Below are 10,037 nucleotides of genomic sequence, written 5' to 3'. Positions count from 1 at the left end.
CAAAACCTGTGGCACCAAGTGCCAGTCACAGCCTTGCGGGGCTAGCAGTGATCCATGGTGGTGGGTTCCATGTCTTCTTGCAGTGCCAGTTGTCCTCAGCAGTGCTGGAGAAGAGACAGTTCTGGACTGCGGGTGCCAGGAGGTTGACACGTTTCGGCCCAGGCCTGACACCTCTCTGAGGCAGAGCGAGCACTGCGTTGCATGCAGACCATCTGGATTCCCTGCTCTGACTTTGCAGTCATCCCTGGCAAAGGCAGCCAAGCCTAGTCACGACTCATGCCAAGAGACAGTTAGGACATCCATTCAAGGTGAGGTGAGAAGCAGCCTGGGGAACCTGCCCTCCTCCTGTGCCAGCCCTGGCTGCATGGCAAATAGGCAGAATAGATGAACAGCAAATAGCTGGAAATTTAGAGTCTGCTTTGTTGTTGTTGTTTTTTTTTAATCATATAAATATATTTATTAGTACTCTAGATGCACAGATGGAATTTACAGTCTCTCTCTCTGTCTTACTTTTTTGTCCAAGGCTAGGAGAGACGTTGGATACTTAGATAACCTTGAAGTCAACTCCAGGCTTTTCACCCTTCTGACTGAGCATAGCAAACAGAACTTGGTTTCTCTCAGTGAAGTTCAAGCAGCAACTGCTTGGCCTTGTTTCTTTTTCTTGCTGTTGTACTCTGTGTCACACAGAGGACGGTTCCCTTGCCTTCGGCCAGATTCCTGCTCTACCTTTATGCCACATAGTTTATTTCTGATGTTAACCTAGCAATGGCAACTAGAATTCAACAGTTCAAGCAGTAACTTTGTCAACAGTATTAAGCATCAGTAGAACCTGCAAATTTGAAACAAACTACACTTCTTCTGTCTGTTATTTTCTCTAATACATGCCAAGTCCTAATGACCTATGTCTATAGTTTTCTTTCTGATACTTACCACTAAGAGTTGTCTAAAGAGTTTTCTAAAGCCATACACAGCAAAGCCCTCTTAGGAATTAGGCTGTGGTGTGCAGTGGGGCAATTCATTTTTCTCAAGTAATCCCAAAAGATGAAGGTGTGCTAGTCTACTGCTCTATACAGGTTTTTTGTTCAAGTATCTCTCATTACCATGGCAACTTTAATAGGTAATTAGCTGCTATTTTGTATTTTGTGTTGAAGTTAATGAAATATCATGAAGCATACTGTATGTGGCATGGATTTGAAAAGTCTAGTATTTCCTGATTTTTATTTATTTATTTACTTATATGGTGAGAGAATTGCTAATTCATGTGGGTTGTCTTGTTCCTAATTAATGGTGTGGACTGCTGTAGTATGTATTGATAATTTTCCTCAACCAGAGGTCAATTTGGCTATAAATTGCATTATGTCAGCTTCAGTATTTTTGCGGAATTAAGTCTCATGTGCTTTTAACTTGGGGCAAAGAAGTGCTTTTTACAGACTCGGTTGCTTGCTAGATTTCATACTTTAATAAACCTAATTTCATACCTACATCTCCCTGTGGGATTAGGCAAGGTTATCTTACTCTGATCCACGAGATGTCACCAGAGAGTAACAAGTAACTGAAAGTTTATATTAAATTGGGACTCAGACTATGTGTACTGGACATAGGCGTGCAGCACGGTGGAGCTACGCACTCCTGATGTGGGAATCCCGGGATGCTCCCGGCTGCAGCTTTTTCTGCGCAGAGCCTCCTCTCTTTTCCACACTATTTTGTTTTATTTTCAGTTCTTTAGGGATTTGATGAGAGATATTGTTGGAGCAATACAGGATGGCATACACCTTTCTAGCTAGCTGTAGTGACAGTAATCATACCACAGAACACTTAGCTACTTGGTGACCAATGGCAAAGAGAAGCTCGGAGTGGATGACTTGTGCATTGAGTGAGTCCCTGAAGCAGGACAGCTGCATATGGCTCTTTTCTCATCCGTTCCCCTGAACCTTCCCACTGAAAGCCACAACTGTTTGGTTTTTTGATTGCTTTTTTGTTTGTTTGCTTGTTTTTTTAGTGTTGCTGATCTGAAATCTTCAATCTTCATTTACTATTTTCAAATGCCTTCCTGTCTCCCAGGAAGCTATTATCCCAGCTACTGCAATTGTTATTAAGGTCTGCAAGGTTTATTTGCAATATTACGAGAGTGTTGCTGTAAGATTGCAATTAAATGAGTTGATCTAATACACTGGTGATGCCAAAAGGGTATTCCATTTCTCCGTCCTCTCTGTGCAAGTCCTCTGATTTTCCTGCCTCCCCTGCTCTAGTTCTAATGATCTTCTGACATTTCAGTGACCAGTTCTGCTCACTAAGCCAGCAGAAAGTTCGATATTTTGTTGGGCGAGTTCTCTGCTGACTCAGTGAGTAAAATGGGCTCATCATGGGGTCATGTTAGTAGTAGGAACAATGCAAAGGAGAGAGTGAGGAAGTAATGAAACCCAGCTTGATCTCCTTTCCTGCATGTTTTCCCTCAATATCTCTTTCAGTCCCCTCCCATCTTCTACATGAGTTTCAGTGTGTCTATAACCAGCCAAAATCATTTTTGCAAATTCAAGAAACAGGTTTACAGTTACAGAGAAATAAGTCATTGAACCTATTCATTGGCAAAGTTCAAGGCATTCAATTTTTGTCCTCCCTCTCTGGCAAAGGTTCAGCAGATGAGGGTCGGTGAAGCAAGTTCTTTGGCGCTACTTAAAACGCTAAGTTCAGCTGTTTATCAGTATTATTCTAGATCTTTCTCCACTCCTGAGGGATTATACTTGCAAACTTGTAATGCATCAGAAGTTCTCACTGGTCAGCTGGGTGAACTGACTTGCTGGTCCACTCTGTGACTGACTTGACCCATGTGTTCACTGCAGATTAATTTGCAATCATTAGCCTCCAAAAAGTGTCCCTGAGAATGAGCAAACTTCTACTGTGACCCTGGGATCTCCTGTTAAATTTTTATCCAATGTATTGCCCATCGCCTTCCACCCATGCCCAAAATCAAGAAATCTAGATGTTGCAGGGTACCTTTATTTCAGTCTTCCACAAACTGGCTTATGTTCTTTTTACATTAGAGACTTTACTTTTAAAAGATGAGCAGGTGCAACCAGGCTGTGAATAAACATGGTTTGACTCATGTTAAACAAAGCAATGTGGTTAAACAGTCCAGATTTATAGGTCACAGGTAGAGATTTCAAGTACTGTAGACATACAGCATAGTGGAGATCTGCTGCACTTCAGAGGAGACGGGAGTTGTGCTAGTAGGATACTATGAAAAATCTAAATACCAGGACTGCTGCTCTGTATGCCCTTAATGGTTATGGATCTTAGCTACTCCATCCTGCATGCCGGGGTTTGTTAGTTTAGCCCAGTGGTTAGAAGCATATATGGTATCTTGAGAGGGCAGCTGGTCTTCAAAGCTGCCAGCAGCTTTATTTGGAGATCTATCTTTTACACTGCAATGCCAGGAGTCTTGTAGAATAAACGTAGCACTCATGGCAGACTGGGAGTACCGGTCTTCACAGCAGCCGGCATGGAAAAGGGAAAGGAAGTGGAAAAAGAAGAACTTTTCTTATATTCTTTCTAAATTTGTCAGCTCCAAAACATTTCTATTTCTAAAAATTGATATTTTTTCTTATTAAAAAACTATTTTGCTGAAAAAGCCCAATAAATCTCCTTACAATATCATGTTTGTTTCTACTTTAATAAAGTTGAAAATCTCAAACTATTATATATGATGCCAAGTGGCCCACTTTGACTTAGCTCTTTCCTCAGTTATGGTTGTCTAAAGATCTTCCAGGAGAAGCTGTCCAAGTCATAGTGAAACTCGTCTTTCTGTTGTAGAGGCGTTGGAAGCAACTGATATGAAATTGTAGGAGCCGGATTGTACTATTCTACAATGACATGTGAGAGATTCCTGGTGCTGGATGTAAACTGGATTCTTGGCTCTGTGCCCATCCTCATTTTTCTTGGATGGGCATGGTTGGGGTTGCAGCAGAACCGGTGTGCTCATCTAGCTCAGGGAATGGGACCGTCAGAGCCCAAGAATTACCCTGTCTCCTAATGCAGAGCCTCCACAAGGAGCTGTGTCTGGTTTTCTGGAGCTGAGAAAAAGTTTCCATTCCAGAATTAGATTTTGAGATTATAGTATAGTTCATTGTAGATGCAAAGCCAGCATCATTCCAGATCCATGCCTGTTTTGTTTGTTTAGTAGAGAACGATTTTTTTTTACATTTTTTTTTCATTTCCAATGGAAGAGTAGATGACAGTCACATGTCCAATTTCTGAACCAGATTGTACATAAAACTCTCAATGAATTTATGAAGTCCTCAGAGGGAGGACTCAAGATTGAACCCCATGTGTATAATTAGTCACCATTTTGCCATGAAAACCAGGTGAACTGATTTAAGAAGAGAAAAAAGTAAAAAAAAATCTCAGGGTTACTGAGGTTCTGTGTCTTGTTCCTCTTGTCAGGGAGTGCCTTCAGAGCGTTCTGTGGTTCAACATAGGGAAAAAAAAAAAAAAAAAAGAAAAGGAAAAGCCGTTCTTTGTATCCTTCTCCCTAGAGTAAGTAGAGTTAAAATATACCTGGGGCTTTGAGCCATCCTCTCCATGAAGGTTGGGATGGATTAACAGATTATTGGAAAGCCAATGCTTCCTGTTTTTTTTTTTTTTTTTTTTTACCAAGAAAGAATAAATGCTAATTATTGCCACAAAAATAACGCAAAAACTCCTTGTGTTAGGAAGCCAGTATTGTACTTCCAGTTGCCATGCACACAGTGACTAAAGGAATCCAGAATTTGAACTGAAGTGGCTGTTCATATGCCCAATGTGACCAAGCTACAATTTTGTAGCTTCACTCCAGTGTGAATGAGATGAAAACTGGGTACAATGCAGTTATTTCAGGGACACAACAAAGTTACACTAATAACTATTATAAAAACTCTTATAAAAAATTCTTATAAAACTCTTCCAGAAAAATGTGGAACAGTTTTCGAGTAACGTACAGTAGGGTATGTCACAAGATCATCTATTTGATATTCAAGAGATTTCATGCCACGAAGAAAGCCATGAAGTTCACTTGGCAGCCCTGACAGAAAGAATTGTTGTCACACATCTGACCCCACAAAATGTCGGCAGATCATGTTACTGTATACATGGAAATAGTGGTCTGAATGAAATCTATCCTACCAACTGATGTGCCTTTTGCTGCATGAACCTCCTTCATTTCTCAGTGGTCAGCACTCCATTGCCTCTGGAAATGACAGAGTGTAAAATGTCATGGATTCTGATCCCTAAATCCCTTGCCTTTACATGACTTTGTTCAGCTCTGTCACCTCTCCATAATAGGAACCTGACATCTAAAATTAAAACGTGATATTTATATATATGTTAGTGTATGCACATACAGTGTTAGTCACAATGTGGATTTCTGCAGGCCCTGTTAGGTAAAGAAATTAATTATTAAGCCAGTCATTTTTGTGATGCAATGTGCTTCGTCAGTAGTCATCCGGACAGTAGAAAGTCCTATTTTCCCAGCAAGGGACTATTTGGTTTGCTCAAAGTCCCAAATTTCTTTTGGACTACTTCTAAGCCAAAAGTTTTGAGTAATGATTATCTTACTAGATCTCTGTTATTGTGCTTGATATCTTAATTGCTTGAAATAAGATAAACTAAGACAATGCACTCAGAACCGAATCATAGCAGTGTGCTAACAATCTTACAAAATTTTGACTTATCACTACTTAAGTTACATACAGGGAACATGATATAATTCATCCATTTTCAAACTGGATAAGATTTTTCACCTTTTGATTTCTTAACATTTTTTTATTCTTCTTTCCCAATAATATGAGGTTATATGAACATGGTTTGTCTGTGCATTTGTCTCTCTCTTTTCTCCCCTTCCCCTCATGCCCTGGTAACTTAAACCTGTTGGATACTTTCAAACAAATTTGAAAAGAGTCATAGGTCTCAATCGTATCAAGTTCTTTAAAGTTTCATGATAATAGATAAATGGATAGAAAAAAAAAGACACTGTAAATGCTTTGACAAACAGAAAGGTTGCAGTGCTATTAGACACCAGAGTATCCACACAACATAGATGCTTTTTAAATTATCTGATTATGTAAATATGTGTTTGTAAATAACCATATGTTTTATGATTATGATATATTGTTTACCATATGATTTGCATAAATAGAGGAAATCAGTTAGAAGTAAGTATTGCATTCTGCAGTTAAACCTGCATGGTAGCAAGCTTGAGCAATCACTTGGATGCAGTCTGGTGGAGAACTTGGCACTTCAGCACATGTCACACAATGAAGGTGTCTTGACAGGGCAGAAAAACAGATTTTCCGAGTAGTTTCCACAGTAGGTTCCCGGGTGTGACGCTGGGGGAGTATAGCATTGGTCCTTCAAAAATTATAAAAAGCAGAAAATAGAGGCCATGTAGGACTTGTCAGCAAGTTAAGAGGTTAAATCTGGGTGAAATTGGAGGTAGAGAGAGAGGATTTCCTGCCATTTTACAAATGCAGCCTGTCTGATCTAGTAAGGAGTTAAATCTAATTATATCTATCTTTTGAGTATGAAGAATGATAAAGCCTGGTTTTACATTATTTAATTGAACAAAATGAAATCTCTTTTAAGGGACTCTAAAAATAGCAAATTGATTTTTCAGGTCTTATTATAGATCACAAGTTAAAGTGAAATATGTCTAATGAAAATGTTTTAATTACAAGTATAGCAAGCAGTATCCTTGACAAGACATTAGAAGAAATTAAATCTCTCACAATTGTATTGTTAAACAAAGGTATCGTAAGTAAAATCTGATGAAGGATTAATTTACAAAATTATCTTGTGTAGATTGATTCCATGTTTAGAGTCACTTGTTTTCTCTAGAAGTGTTGTCTTCAGTCTTTTGGATGGAAAAGACAATTAGTGCAATTTAAATTTCTAAAATAAATGTCTGAAAGCAAGGTTAGTTCAAATAACATTTTATACCAAATAATTTTAATCTGTACTATAGCGTAAATGCTGCCAAAACAGGACAATCTCTTCCACAACATTAAATATAATTCTCTTTGAGCACTTTGGGCACACTGAGTGTACCTCGTTACAGCTGTAAACAACTGCATATGCACTGAAAGGTGGGACCTCAGTTCCTGGAAAGATGGAAATTTATAACTAAACAGTGATACAGTCCTTTGAAACTTCTGTTTTTGTTTGTTTTAGTAGATATACATTAGAGGAAAAAGATGTGTGAGCCAGAGACAAGATACCATCCAAGAGAGAGCTGAACTTAGGCTTTGAGCCTCACCAACACTAGTCCTGTTGCCAAGGTTAACTTTTCTATGCCGTATGTCTCCTGTTGCTTCTTCTAATTTTTTGGCTTTAAGCTAGAACTTTATGGCTGTATACTGTATGCCTTAATGCTATTGAGCCAGAATATTATTCTCACTTAATTGTAACTACATTGCTTTAAGCTGATTATTTAGTTATCAGAATGAGATGGCTGTATATGAGCCTGCAGACTACCATATATCATTCCAAATGACGGCTGGGCTTGGTCGAGGTTTCTGGAATTGTTACTTTCCGTTTAGATAACAAATAATTACATAAATGAAGTAACATTGGAATAGCTGTTACTGTCATTATGCTTAATGATTTCTGTCACTGTTAAAACTTACGCTGGTAGAAGAACAAGCCCTTCTTGTGGAAGAAGAGGAAGAGGAAGATATAAAGGACTACCTAGTATACAAAAAGCAGGAAAACTCTCAGACTGATACAAAGGAGTGAAGAGTAAGAATTTCCATGCATTGTGAAGGATACAAATGTGTGGTGCATATCGTGAGTATAAGGATACAGATACAGGGCATTTTAGAAGATCGTGCATTGATAGCCTTGCACATATAGCATTGTGCATTGGTAGTGTTGCCCCTGGGAGGACAATTTGGGGGTCAAATGACTGGTCCTCATGAAGGCTGGAAAGTAATTGCTGTTTAGCATAACTAAAGGTCTCAAGGCCAGACCATAAGGATTCCAGTTAGGAGAAGGAAAGGATTTCTGCTTTGATTATACTTAAATGAATATTAACTTGCAGCTAGGAGGAACTGCGTGTAAGACAGGAAGAAACAGATGTGTGAGATACAGTAAAGAATGTTTTTGTTAAATAGGTGAGCATAAAAAAGGAAGCAGAACAGGAAAATAAATAAATGGTAAAATATTCAGGACAGACACCACTGTAATGATGGCAAGGACTATTTTAGGTACCGTATAAAACATCAAACATCTGTAGTAACTAGGAAAAGAAATACTGTGCAAAGTCATAAAAACTATGTAAGCTGAGTTGATAAAGAATGATCCAAAGGTCTAAAACTAGCTGATAAGTCAAGAAGGATAGAAAAGGAAGCAAGACCTTTGGATTTAGCCACAAGCCAATCATTAATTCTTTTACATAGGTCAATGTGAATAGAATGACCTCTGCAAAACAAGTTAAATCAAATAACAAGCATAAGTAGCAAGAACTTAGTTTCTTTCTTTTTTTAAATTAACTCAAGGACATAAATTAGTGGCTAGAGTTAAGCAGCATCAAGAAAAATATTTTTTGAAACTTGAGAGAAGACTAAGCTTTCTGATACAAGAAACAACAGTGTCTGAGGCTGCCACATTAGAGATGACTCCTAATAAGCTAAAATGAGTGATTCCTGAAAAGGTACTGCAGTCATATGAAACAGGACAAAGCTTGGTATCATACTAACTAAAATAATAAACTTTGCTCTGAAAAGTGTTTAATCTTGTTCAGTCGATATAATGCCAAATGACATTTTTCTGTGTACCCCCTGATAGCTTAAACCTCCAAGTTGTGAAGTATTTAAGCATTTGTGTAAATATGTGAAGAGAGAAGTTGCACTGTCCTGTTTCTCCTAGAAAGGTTATTGTTTACATGTGCCAAAAAGGCAAACAATCAAATGATCAACTACCTAGTACAGTAAAGCTCGCTTATTCCTATGTCTAAGGGAAGGTAAAACTAATCTGCATTAGTATTAATGATGTTTACCTTTTTCCTGCTATAGATATGCCTGCTGAGTTTAATCTCACATATAAGTAACATTAAGTGTCGTGTCTGTATGCAGTTGTGCCCCACCGTACTAGCACTGGGAAATGAACTGGGGGCTGAATGATCAGCATTGAACACAGCTGAGGAAATGTTAGGCAGGGTACAGGCAACACGGGCAGAACCCAAAATTACTAAGAATGAAAGAAAAACGATAGTTCTTGCTACCTTAAACAAAATAACTCAGGCAAAATTGTTTTTGCTATATTTGCTTTTCACATTTGTAGGGCAAAATTAACTGATTCAAAAGTGAATTTTTATACAAAGTTGAAAAATGCAGAAGTGTCATATCTGGGTCAGGGGGATATCCTAACTAAGAGGAGATCTGGCAGCAAATGAATTTCATAACAGACTGCAGTTCTGTTAAAATAGATGTATGTTTGAAAACATTGAGCTGATTTCAATGTAATGAAATTTTGTGGGGAAAATGAAGCAGCATGGGTCTAGTAGGAGTTAACCATTTCAATTTTCATTTTATGGTGACATCCCATCATACAATAGCATGCATTCTAAAAAGTCAAGATTTGAAATGTTTGGAATTTTATTGAAACAACACCTAGATAATTAAAAAAATACTTTTTAGGAGAATCAAAAAAATCTTTAAAATCTAAAAATCTGAATTCTCGATTTTTTTAAATGTCAGGTAAAATTGAATTTCTGTTGCCTCCTACAGGTTTCATGAAGAACTTGCAGATGTGCTGACTAAAACCAACTGAGCGGTGGAGTTGAGGGTGTTGTGCAGAGAGGAGGTTCAAAGAGGAGAGGAGGTTCCGCGCGCAGGAGGCGTTTTGAGGATGCAAAGGTTCTTGCAAGGAAGCTGCGGGCCCCGGGGCAGCTGCACCGGGGCCGCCCCGGCCGGGTTGGGTCGAGTCGGGGCTGCGCGCGCTCCGCTCCGCGGCCGGGGGCGGTGCCGGTGCTGGTGCCGGTACCGGGGCGGTGCCGCCAGCCGCTATAA

The sequence above is a fragment of the Tinamus guttatus genome, unplaced genomic scaffold, assembly GCF_059628265.1.
Source record: "Tinamus guttatus ecotype Peru unplaced genomic scaffold, ASM5962826v1 Tinamus_guttatus_pri_ptg000004l, whole genome shotgun sequence".
Classification (NCBI taxonomy): domain Eukaryota; kingdom Metazoa; phylum Chordata; class Aves; order Tinamiformes; family Tinamidae; genus Tinamus; species Tinamus guttatus.
The sequence above is the reverse complement of the archived record's forward strand: the minus strand, read 5'-3'. Positions refer to the sequence as shown.